Consider the following 12560-nt stretch of genomic DNA (forward strand, 5'->3'; position numbering starts at 1 on the left):
TTATCCGGACTTTAACAAAACCTTTACCCTAACCACCGACGCAAGTAACGAAGGACTAGGAGCAATACTGTCACAAGACGGTCATCCTTGCTGTTACATTTCAAGGACACTAAACCCACCCGAACGAAACTATACCACGACAGAAAAGGAACTCTTGGCCATCGTATGGGCCGTGAAAAGACTTAGGCAATACTTGTTAGGACGACGCTTCATTATTCGAACCGACCACCAAGCCCTTAAGTGGCTACACAATTGCAAAGACCCCTCTAGTCGACTGATTCGTTGGAGACTTAGACTCGAAGAATACAACTATGAAATCGAATACACAAAGGGTAAGGATAATACAGCTGCAGACGCCTTATCTAGGGTTCACGCGGTAACTCGCAACGAAATAGTTAATCTCGACCTATTAATTGACCACACTAATTCATTCAACGAATGGAAAAACAACAACGAAAACCCGAAACTCTTAGAAATTAAACCGAATGATCAAACATTTTACCAATTAACTCGAAACGATTTAGGAGAATACGACGAGACACTTTGGATCAGAAAACTTTACAAAATTCTTAAAAATACAACAAAAATCGGCATAGGAAATAACGATTTCACTGAATTAGAGAAAACACAGATTAAACTCATGCTAATATATTTCAACGACACATACAAGGAAATTACTTATGCGCCCAACCCCATCTTAAAACTAGACGAAAGCGAAATACTACAAGCAATAAAGGAAAACCATAACGACACCGTAGGACATTTAGGGATACAGAAAACGTATCAACGGATTAAGGATAAGTTCAAAATCCCCGGCCTTTTTGAAAGAGTAGAAAACTTCGTGAAGACATGCGACACATGTCAAAAGGAGAAACTAACACGTATCAGACCCAAAGAGTCCCCACAGATCTCAGACACACCACTTCACCCTAACGACAAAATCGCTATGGACATCATAGGACCGATGACGAAAACCAAACGCGGAAATCAATATATACTTTCAATTCACGACGAACTTACGAAATATCTGATCCTTGTTCCCCTTAAAACGCAACGAACTGAATCTATAATTAACGCGCTCATTGAGCACTATATTTACATATTTTCGGCACCAAAGACGATTCTGACAGATCAAGGACAAAATTTTGTTAGCGATTTAATGACGAAATTTGAAGAGGCCTTTAAAATTAAACACGTCAAAACAACTTCATTTCACCCACAGAGTAACGGATCCCTCGAAAGAACACATGCCTCGGTTAAAGATTTAATTCGTACTGCGTTACACGACAATGACAAAGAATGGGACGAAGTACTTAATTTCATTTGTTTAGGATACAACACTGCAAAACACGAAGGAACAGGATTCTCCCCCTTCGAATTGACTTTTGGGCGAAAAGCGAACCTACCTTCCGCAATATCCAAATTCCCCACATTTACCTATGACGATATGTACTCACTTTGGCAAAAACAGTTAAATAAATATTGGGAAACAGCTCACAAAACACTTATTCAAAATAAGCAACGCTACAAGCGAGACCAAGAAAGAAAGATTGTTAAAACTCAGACCGTGTTTAGGAAAGGAGACTTTGTTTTAATTCACAATGACCATAAAAGAGATAAGTTGGACATTGAATGGTTAGGACCCTATAGAATCAATGATGTGAAAACTCCTTACTACATTATATCTATCGACAATATTAAGAAAAAGATACATGGTAACCGATTGAAAACGTACTTTTTCCAGGATAATGCTGACCCTAGCACTAGTAACAATACCCTTGGTTAGTTGTCTTAAATTCACAGGATAGGAATTACGATTTATAAACAAATCCAACCAATTCTACTACGATCTTAGAGGACCAAGATCAATCTAAACTGGGGGGTATGTCACGACCGGCATACTTCAAATCCGATGGACCGATGATGGAGATAGAGATGTGGCGGCCTTGGCGACAATGTATATCGCCGAAGTGCCTAATGAGTCATCTGTATCCTAACGGTCCTTCCACCGAACGTCCTAGAAGTGTGACAACGGTCACGTACGCCTACAGGGTAGTGGGGATATTAAGGGATGACAAACAAAGAAGAAACAGATGTTACCGAAAGTAAAATTGTAAGAGCTGCAGTCTTGGAAAGTCACGGCTGGAGCTCAGAACAAAATCGCAGTCAGTGTAAATTCAGAAATAAATTCTCTCGTTTTTTTTGTTATCTTAATTTTTTCTTTTCGTTCGAGCCTCCTGCTTTTTATTTTACGTGACACTCGCAAGCGCGAGGAAAATTGATACATATGAAAAAAAACAATGGCTACAAGATATCAAACTGCACAATCCATTCAGCGCACTGCCAGAAGAGGCAGCAACGGACCCAACGGAAAGTCCGACAAACCGTACACCCAAACCACCACCGATATACGTAGACGCAAAAATAATTGACCCCCTCATCGAACTACTAAACAACTTCGCAGGGAAAGACAACTATATCATCAAACAGATAAAAATAGACCAGGTTAAAGTGCAAACCAACACCCCAGAAACATTCAGAAAAATTACAAGATCACTAAAGGAAAAAAATGCAGCATATCACACTTTTCAGCTCAAAACCGACAAAAGCTACAAAGCAGTAATCAGGGGACTACACCCAAAAACAAATACTGGAAAAATAAGTGAAGAACTGGCAAAAATCGGACACCAGGTAAGGTCAATAAATAACATAAACAAATACGATACCAAACAACCACTACCGCTATTCCTAGTTGAACTAGAACCTAAAAACAACAATAAGGAAGTATACGATATAGAAAAATTACTAAACACAATAGTAAAAGTGGAGCCACCCAGACATAAAAAAGAAATCCCACAATGCATAAGATGCCAACAATACGGACACACCAAAAACTATTGTAATAGAACCCCGGCATGCGTTAAATGCGCAAAACATCATCTCACGACACACTGCCCATCCACGGGAAAAATTGAGGAGGTTAAATGCTACAACTGTAACGGAAATCACCCAGCCAGCTATAAAGGATGTGAAGTAAGAAAACAATTACAACGTAAACTGTTCCCGCCCCTACGAAGCAGAACAATCACTAACACACAAGCCCAACAGGACAGCACAAATCCTGAAATAATTCCAAGTACAGAGCAAGCAACAAACACCAAACCTATCAGCACCAACACCATTGGTGGTCTAAGCTATGCTCAAATAACCAGCCAATCAACACATAAACACAACCAATACCACAGCAATAGTAATAACGACACTGCAGAAATCAAAGAACTGCTCAAACAATCCATAAAGAACACCGAAATGCTAACCAGAATGATAAGCGAACAAAACGCAGTACTCAGACAGCAAACCCAACAAATCACAGTCATGCTACAACTAATTACAAACGTGCTAAGCAAAAAATAAAAACGGACACTCTAAAAATAGCAGCCTGGATCTCAAACGGCCTACAACAACGGGCCCTCGAAATTAAAACATTCATATACAGTAACAATATAGACATACTACTTGTCTCAGAAACACACTTCACTACAAAAAGCTACTTGAAAATACCATACTACACCATATATGATACCAAACACCCCTCAGGAAAAGCTCACGGAGGGACAGCAGTGATAGTCAGAAACGATATCAAACATTATCTACACAGCCAAGTTAACAAAGAATATCTACAAGCAACCACTGTTACAGTTCAAACTAGCAGCAACTACTTCCAGTTGTCAGCAGTATATGTGCCTCCGCGACACAAAATAACAACACAAATGTGGGAAGAATACTTCCAGGACCTAGGGGACAAGTACATCGCCGCGGGAGACTACAACTCAAAGCACACGCTTTGGGGGTCAAGAAACATTACACCTCGAGGTAGAACACTGGAAAAATACATTAGAAATAATAACCTCAATATATTATCCACAGGAACACCGACACATTGGCCGACTGACCTGAACAAAAAACCAGATCTTCTGGACTTTGCAGTTACAAGGGGACTAAACACAAATAAACTAAAAATAACACCCAACCTCGAGCTCAGCTCCGATCATACACCCATAATAATTGAATGCAGAAGCAAACCAATTCACTATAGCAAACCAGAAACACTATGCAACAAAACCACCAAATGGCAAACTTTCAAAGAAATAATAGAAAGCAAAATAAACTGCAACATCCCGTTAAAAACTCCTGAACACATAGAACAGGCAGTAGCAACATTGACAGCAACTATTCAGGAAGCAGCAAGGACAACTACTACTCCCGAACCAACCAGCAGACAAACAATAACAATCCCGCAAGAAATACTCGACAAAATCAAAGAAAAAAGAAAAGCAAAAGCAAAATGGCAAAAATACAGAACCCGAGAAAACAAAAAACACTTAAACAAACTTGCAAAGGAAATAAAAAACAAAATAAAGGAGCACAACGATAACGAATTCGCAAAGTTCATAGGGACACTCTCCACACACGAGAACACCAACTACTCACTATGGAAAGCCACGAAAAAAATAAGGAAGCCAATAATACCCGTCCCGGCAATCAGAAAAGCAGATAACACATGGGCAAGAAGCAACGAAGAACAAGCAGAAGAATTCTCCAACCACCTCTGCAACACATTCACACCACACATTATCAACAACAGCAACCTCAAAAGTCATACGGAGGAGGATCCACAAACCACTACTACCACAGCCGATAAGGAATACACCATACCTAAAACATCGGCACAAGAAATTAGAAACATAATTGATAAAACAAAAAACAACAAAGCGCCAGGAATCGACCTAATCAATGGTAAAATCTTGAAAAACCTTCCGCCAAAAGCAATAAGACTAATTACAATAATATTCAATGCAATTCTAAGAATTCAATACTTCCCCAAACCATGGAAATTAGCACAAATCAAAATGTTACATAAACCAGGCAAAGACCCGCACCAAACTGCATCTTACAGACCAATATCACTGCTCCCAGTATTTTCCAAAATACTGGAAAAGATAATATACGACCGCATAAAACCAATAATAGAGACAAAAAAACTAATACCGGATCACCAATTTGGTTTCAGAAACAAACACTCCACGATAGAGCAAATGCACAGGCTTATAAACGAAATAATAGTAGCACTAGAAAACAAGGAATACTGCACAACCCTCTTTATAGACATAGAGAAAGCATTCGATAAAATTAACCATGAAAGTCTACTACAAACAATTAGGAAACAATTCCCGGAGCAAATACACCACTTAATAAAATCCTACCTAAGCAGCAGAACCTTCGTAATAAAAATCAAGGACACACATTCTCCTATAAATCCTACCTAAGCAGCAGAACCTTCGTAATAAAAATCAAGGACACACATTCTCAAGTTAAAGACATCAAGGCCGGGGTACCACAAGGAAGCGTCCTAGGCCCAATACTATACACATTATACACGGCGAACATACCAACAACTACCAACAGCACAGTATTGACATTCGCGGACGACACAGCTATACTAGTCAGGCATACTAACCCAGAAACGGCAGTCAAAATACTACAAGAACATATCGTAAAAATAGAAAATTGGCTACAAGAAAAACAATTAAAAGCAAACCCCAATAAATGCAACCATATTACATTCACGCTTTAAAAAGATACCACCAAACATCCTATTGAACGGTACGCATATAACGCAAACAAAGCATGTCAAATACCTAGGACTCCACTTAGATCAAAAACTTACCTGGAAACTACACATCAAATCAATAGTAGAAAAAATACAGAAAACAAGGAGACAAATGTATTGGCTAACAAGCCGAAAATCCAAACTAAGCACAGAAAATAAAGTAAAAATATATAAAACGATCATAAAACCAATCTGGACGTACGGAATACCATTATGGGGGACGGCAGCAATGAGCCATATAAACAAAATAGAGGTAATACAGGCTAAAATCCTCAGAACAATAGTAAACGGACCTTGGTACATCAGAAACGAAGATATACGAAGGGACCTGGGAATGCCAACGGTCAAGGAAGAAATCAGCAGATACTCCGAGAAATACAAATCAAGAATAGCAACACACATAAACCGGCTAGCTGCGGAAACATACAAAATCACAAATATGGACAGAAGACTAAAAAGGAAGCACCCAGCAGACCTTATAAAGGACATAACCTAACAAACACGAGGATGGTACCCCGCTGGGGGTAGCCACCAACATGCTAATGTAACCGCTAAAAAATTCCACCAAATGTCCAAATTGGACAAATAGTGAATTTAAAAAAATAAATAAAAAAAAAAAAATCACGAAACAGAATTGCCAGTACGTCATTTCTGTGCTCCCGTCCTCGTAAAAACGGTTTCACACGTTAAGAAAAAACGAATAGGCGGTGAAGAAAGAAAAAAGCAGACAGAGAGCGCTTTTAAAAAGCTGACGAAGCGTGTGTCACGTAAAATAAAAGGAAATTTAAAAGAAAGAAGAAAACTTTATTTTTCCTTCGTTTATACACTTATAAGACACTTCTGAGCTCTAGCCGTGACCGTACGAGACTGAGTCTCTTACAATCTTTTTACTTTCGGTGACATCTGTTCCCTCATTATCCCCACTACCCTGTAGGCGTACGTGACCGTTGCTACGCTTCTAGAACATTTGGTGGAAGGACCGTTAGTCCATAAATGAATCCTCAGGTACTCCGGCAATATACATTGTCGCCAAGGTCGCCATGTGTTTCCCTCATCGGTCCATCGGGTTCGAAGTATGCCAACCGGGACACCATCCTGCCCGCGGTGTGTGTGTGTGTGTCCTGGTCTCTGATGTGATTTACGTTACACGTGCGTTGCCACAACGAGACACACGGTGCTATTTGTCGTTTTAAATTGCGCCGCAACTTGTTTTTGAGATCTTTGCTAGAGACATGTGAAAACACGTTGGAAGTATATTTCTTGTTTTTGTGGAATTTAGCTGGAAAATGAAAAATAACGTAAAACATGTACTTACGACTTACAGGGTAATTGAATGTATACACTGTAATAACCAGCGATTTAAGGCTTTAAAAGATCGAAAGAAAAGAAAAGAAGAAAGATAATATGTTGTGGCAGTCTAACTCGATCTAAGGAAATAGAGAGGGAGGGGGGGTGGGGGCAAAGCTTGTTAATCTGGAAAGAATACAAGCATCAATTTCAAGCACTTACAGGGAATCAAGCGGGCTTGTTATGGTCGTAAGGTGGACAATTATCCCGTGTTAGGTTCAATCAGCTTAGTCCTACACAAAATTGATCCAATCATGCGAAAACAAATGTATTCTGATTTTTGTCGCAGATATTTCTGGTCTACGCACTCCAGTGCCAGCACAACTGATATTGAAACGCCTGATTTTCCCATATTCTACAGCGACAACATTACCTGATTTTTTACAACCATGAAGGACTCGAAAATACTTGCAATCTTCATCTGTTTGCAAATTATTTTCGTCACTTTCGTCCCGTCAGGGGCTGGTAAGTTGATACTGATTAATTATACCATCGAAATTCTATATAATGGCTACAAAAAATATTTGCATCATCACCCTCATTTCCTAACGAAGCGCGTTTTTTTACCAAGTTTTATATTTCATTTCATAGTATCAAATCTCTGTAGTTACACGAAATTATTAAATGATAGGAAACTTGATATACACGAATTTAATTAATTAATAAGTTACCGTTAATTAATAAGTACACCGTTAACGCTTGCATGCTGGTCGTTAAAGCACATGCTGCTTATTGCGAATATTGTACACAGCGATTCATTTAACTCGCCTTGAATTAGTTTTAGAAAGACAAACATGGACAGGGATAATTTTTGTCACGAGCCGTTTAATTTATTCGTTCATTAGAACGAATTAATTTACACCTGCTGAGATCGCGATTGATGTGACAAATTCGAAATCTTGTTCCATATAAATATTTTTAAACAACCACGTCGTAAGCTTTGTATATTTTTTAATCGCAACGAAACTGTTCAGAGAAATGCCGAAATTATTAATTAGAAAAGGAGATTTCTACGCATCGTTGTAAAACTGTCAGGGAAAATATTCGTGAAACAGTTACGTTGTTACAAGTTCTACGAGAAGAAATATTGAAAATCACGTTCCACTTATTCAGTTGCACGTGTAAAAGGTATCTTGCGTTCGCGCAAAAAATCTCTGAAGGATACATGCTTTATAATAATTGGAGTGTCGAAGTTGTTACGCGGATCGGCGTACACGTACCTTTTAATGAAACTAGGTTACCCATTCGTTATTCGTTCCTAATTTTCAGCTTCACGATTTTTACGCAATAAAATTTTATACACCTGTTCGGTTTATAAATGATTCAATTCAAATTTAACAGAATTAAAGTTGAAATAATCATTTGTACTTCATTAAAAGGTTCTTTCAGCATCTCGTTTTAATATTTTTATTGGTAATATTTTGTTGATCGTTATATTTAAATGGAGTTTTTCAAAGGAGAGACATTTTAAGGTAGGAAATGGACATACATTTATAATAAGAATTCAGAAGAAAGAATATTTCATACAGAAAGAAATATTCCGTATGTATAAATAACTACGCTATGAATTTTATATGTATCGGATATTCCTTCTGGTTAATGTATCTGATGTTTTTTCACGCGAGATAGCGTATATTTGCATCTATATGTCTCTTCGTTTCTCAGTAGTAAAACTTAGCATTCCTGCGGCTGATAAGTAGTTACGCACTGACAACGAGAAACATAAAATGAGTAAGAAGCATGAGACATTCTATAGGAAAAATAAAGTTGTTTTTATCTTTCATTGCATATTCGTCAGAATATTGTTAATAAATATTTAAGTTAAGATTTCAGTTGAAATAAATACATAGGATACATAGGATACATTTATTTATATATGTATCTATGAACGCATTTGACATAAAATTTTGATAACGACTAAAATTATATATTCTGATATTAAATTAATTTAATGAGAATAAAAAACTAATTTTTTTAAACAAGATTTTGTATAAAGTTATATTTATTAGGAAAAGTTCGTTCATCCCTTTATAATATGATAGGATTAGACTCATTGCTGTGCAAATCATTTCATGGAATAGTATATGTGTGCGTGTGTGTTCTACGTTTTTATTATAAAAATGCTAAATGTACTAGGAGACGTTTTTAAAAATTCATACATTTTTCTTCATCAAACATATCAATCGTTATATTGAAAAGTTAATTATCTTTTATTTGTTTCGAGCTGCACATTGATTGAGACATTCGTGTTGGTTATAATTGCGAATTTAACGCAACGAAGTTGTTTGAATCCCTTGCAAGCATGTAAATATATCGTCGAATTAATAGGTCAATTACTTGAGGTTGGAATTGAAAGAAAGGGAAAGGTGGAGGAGAAGTCTTGCGTTTGAACGCGGGACACTTTTAAAGCCCATAGTTCGCTGAAATTGCCAGAGAATTCAATTAAATGGCAAATTAAACCATTGAACTGAATCTGTTTCTAATCGCGAGCTTAGAAGTACTATCCTTTGAATTTTTATATCAGTCAACTTTCTTTTTGTACGTACGGTAACGAATACAATTCATAAATTAATGAAGTATGTAATTGGATGAAAGTTCTTCTTCCTGGATTCAGTTTAGACTAAGAAAAATTATATAATAACGAAATTATCAACTTAAAATTGATAGAGTGTATAGTTTATTTTTTTTTTTTTTGCGCGAGGAGGGGAAATGCTGTTACGCATACCCAGTGATCCGCATCACTGGGTTATGTGGGACTCGGGCGGATGTTGTTGCCATACCCACTAAAAACCCCTCCTCCTTTTTCCTTTGCTTCGAGGACAGACAACCCCGGTAAAACCTGTCGCCAGTCATCAGGGTTGTCCTTTCATGCCCCGTTGTATCTTCTTCTTCGGGCAGTTATTCTGTATATTCTGTATTGCTCTCGTCATCTTCTCAGCTAGTTCAGAATACTGGGCTGATCTCCTTCTGTGGTTCTTTGTTGTCTTGTATCTCTGCCTTCACTGCTCCGCGTAGTTGTTGTTGCTCTCGTTCTCCTCCTTGCCTCCTTCAAGGCCTTCGCTGTCACCCTCCTGTGAGACATGACGGTCTTGCGAAATTGCCTGAATTTATCTCAGCTCTCGTTCTTGGCGGTCATCGTGGCGATCAGATTGTCCACGTCTATGTTCTCACCAAGAGCGTTCTCCAGCTCAATCCTTCTGTCCGTTCACTTCGGGCACGTGAAGTCGGGAACGTCAACCGTTTCCAGTGCAAATTCAATTTTGAATCGCAATTTCCATGTTTGCGTGGCAAAAGCGTAAAATCGATAACGCACGCAAACATGTCTTCTTTGCTAATGGCGTATTATAAATATAAATATTTGAATAAATATTGCGAATTTCATATTGCTAAAAGATTTATACTATTTGTTCGTAAATAATCGTCGGATCTATATTTAAGTGGAAACTGCTGCATTAGATCTCTTTTCTTACTTAAAATTATTTGGATTGGTAACTTGGATGTAACATGTAATTTATTCTTCCTTTATAAATAGTGTACAGAAGATACCAATTCAGAGAAATGGAAGGAAAGTCTAAAAGCAAAGAAAATCTACAGGAAGATAAAACGTTCGAGCCTTGCCAGGCTATATAAGATGCTAAGTAATCTTCCTAGTCCTGCAGTTCTTTCTATTTTGATCAATAATTATTGGTATATGTTAGGAATGCAATTAGAATTTTTGTCCTCAAGCAAAGTATAATTTCAATTTTGTATGTAAACCAAAATATTAAATATCAAATAACCATCAAATAAAATTATATTGTATGGACTACTGTTTCTTTAAATATTTGAATATTTGGTAAATATTGTTTATTTAAATATTTTAAATTGCATGAAAAAAAATGATGCAAATAGATCATAGGGCATTTTAACTAAAGAGACCAATATCTATTTAACAGTGATTAAATCGTCACCGTTTAACGCTCCATCTCTTTTATTAACTGTGCCTTGTTAAACTACAGAGGATTACAGAGGATGCGTTTTTTTGATAAATAAACGTTCTGACAAATACGGCAGCGAAATCAGATATGTAGATTCTTACAACAGCAGTTATATTGTATGAATTCCGTTTTTCAGAAGCTTTATTTGTGAAACGACAATTCGCCAGAGTACGGATTCACTGTAGTTATAGCTGTAGGATCTCTATCTAGTTGACAGATCTGCTTTACGTAAAGAATTCCTGTCTCTTGTTCTACTTTATCGCGATTCTCTCCTCACCTTATACGCTTTGTCGAGGAAAGTAATATCGCTACATATCTCGGCTCCGGTTACAATAATTAGTTTCCGCCTAAACTGCTAGAACCACGTAGCACGCACTCTACTCTCGTTTATTAAATATTCAGGCCATCTGATCGCATGCGACGAGTTTTATGTTAATCCCGACCAATTACAATATCTTTCTCTCGTTTACAAGGGACGACGAGACTGGCAGTTGCGTGCTTTCCAAAGCAAAAGCCGCGATATCTGCATGATAACCTAACCTCAACCGATTTTGTTGTACTATTCTTAAGTGGACTTCGTTTGTACCACTTTCGTAACAAAAATAGAATATCTAGAACACAGCATTCCGTTATGCGATATTGTCAATTTCTAACATCTGAAACATCAGAGATAATTTTTTCCCTACAGTTGTAAATTTGTGTGAAAAATTACGAACGTAAAGGTGTTTGGCGCATGTACAGTTCCCCCTCCCCCTCCCCCTCCAACCTTCATTTGCGTAGACATGCTAGAAAGATCCACTTTTCCACGGTGAAACTGTGTGTATTGTAATTTCATTTTGACAATGGTCCAACATCCTACTATGCATAAATTTAATATCAATATAAGCAGGTTTTATGCCAAGTATTACATCTAACGTATAAGCACAAACCCTGGTTTTAAATACCTTATAGTAACACCGAAAAGATTATTCAGTTGGATGTCTGGCTCAACATCAATATTTTACTTAGAAGATAATACGTCGAGAGCATGTTGGTGGATGGAATGGGAGATGAATGAAGGCTTACTTCTGTAAAATACGTAAAATGGTAGTCGGAATGAATTTTGGCGCTTGGGGACAGAAAAAAAGCTGACTGATACTGTCATACACCTGAATTTATAAAATTTTGAAAATCGATGTAACCTTTGAACTTTATCGTATTCTGTTTCATAGCACAAATTATTGTTCCCGAAATGTACGTTTAGTGTTATAATATATTTGACCAATGGTTCTCAAATACTAGTTTTGCTAAAGCAATGGTGGAATTGGAGCAATTCTTTCTTCTTTTATTCTTTGAATGACTTGGATTTTCGAGTAGTCTAGTGACGATTGATCCGTACAATTAATCGATTTCTTCTTATTACAGAGCTGCAAGAGATTCCGCGTTGGACGCCGATGTTGCGAGTTCGAATGCCTGGATGAGGTTAGCACTGAATATTGGTCCGGATCTGATGTGGTTATCGTCGATGGTTCACCTAAACTTGAAAAACATAGTGTATTGTGGACGCTGAGCTTAGTGATGGCAAT

General features: G+C 37.4%; 2 long non-coding RNA genes across 2 annotated transcripts; both read right to left on the reverse strand.

Annotated features, from left to right (window-relative positions):
* Window positions 1–1667: 1667 nt before the first annotated feature.
* On the reverse strand, window positions 1668–2253 carry LOC126927807 (uncharacterized). The gene is made up of 2 exons (XR_007715910.1): window positions 2101–2253; window positions 1668–2017 (listed from the first exon to the last, which is right to left on the reverse strand). It is a non-coding gene; the product is annotated as an uncharacterized LOC126927807 (long non-coding RNA).
* Window positions 2254–6454: 4201 nt separating this feature from the next.
* On the reverse strand, window positions 6455–7516 carry LOC126927809 (uncharacterized). Its single transcript, XR_007715912.1, has 2 exons — window positions 7181–7516; window positions 6455–6950 (listed from the first exon to the last, which is right to left on the reverse strand). It is a non-coding gene; the product is annotated as an uncharacterized LOC126927809 (long non-coding RNA).
* Window positions 7517–12560: the final 5044 nt, after the last annotated feature.

The sequence above is a fragment of the Bombus affinis genome, unplaced genomic scaffold (assembly GCF_024516045.1).
Source record: "Bombus affinis isolate iyBomAffi1 unplaced genomic scaffold, iyBomAffi1.2 ctg00000219.1, whole genome shotgun sequence".
Lineage (NCBI taxonomy): Eukaryota > Metazoa > Arthropoda > Insecta > Hymenoptera > Apidae > Bombus > Bombus affinis.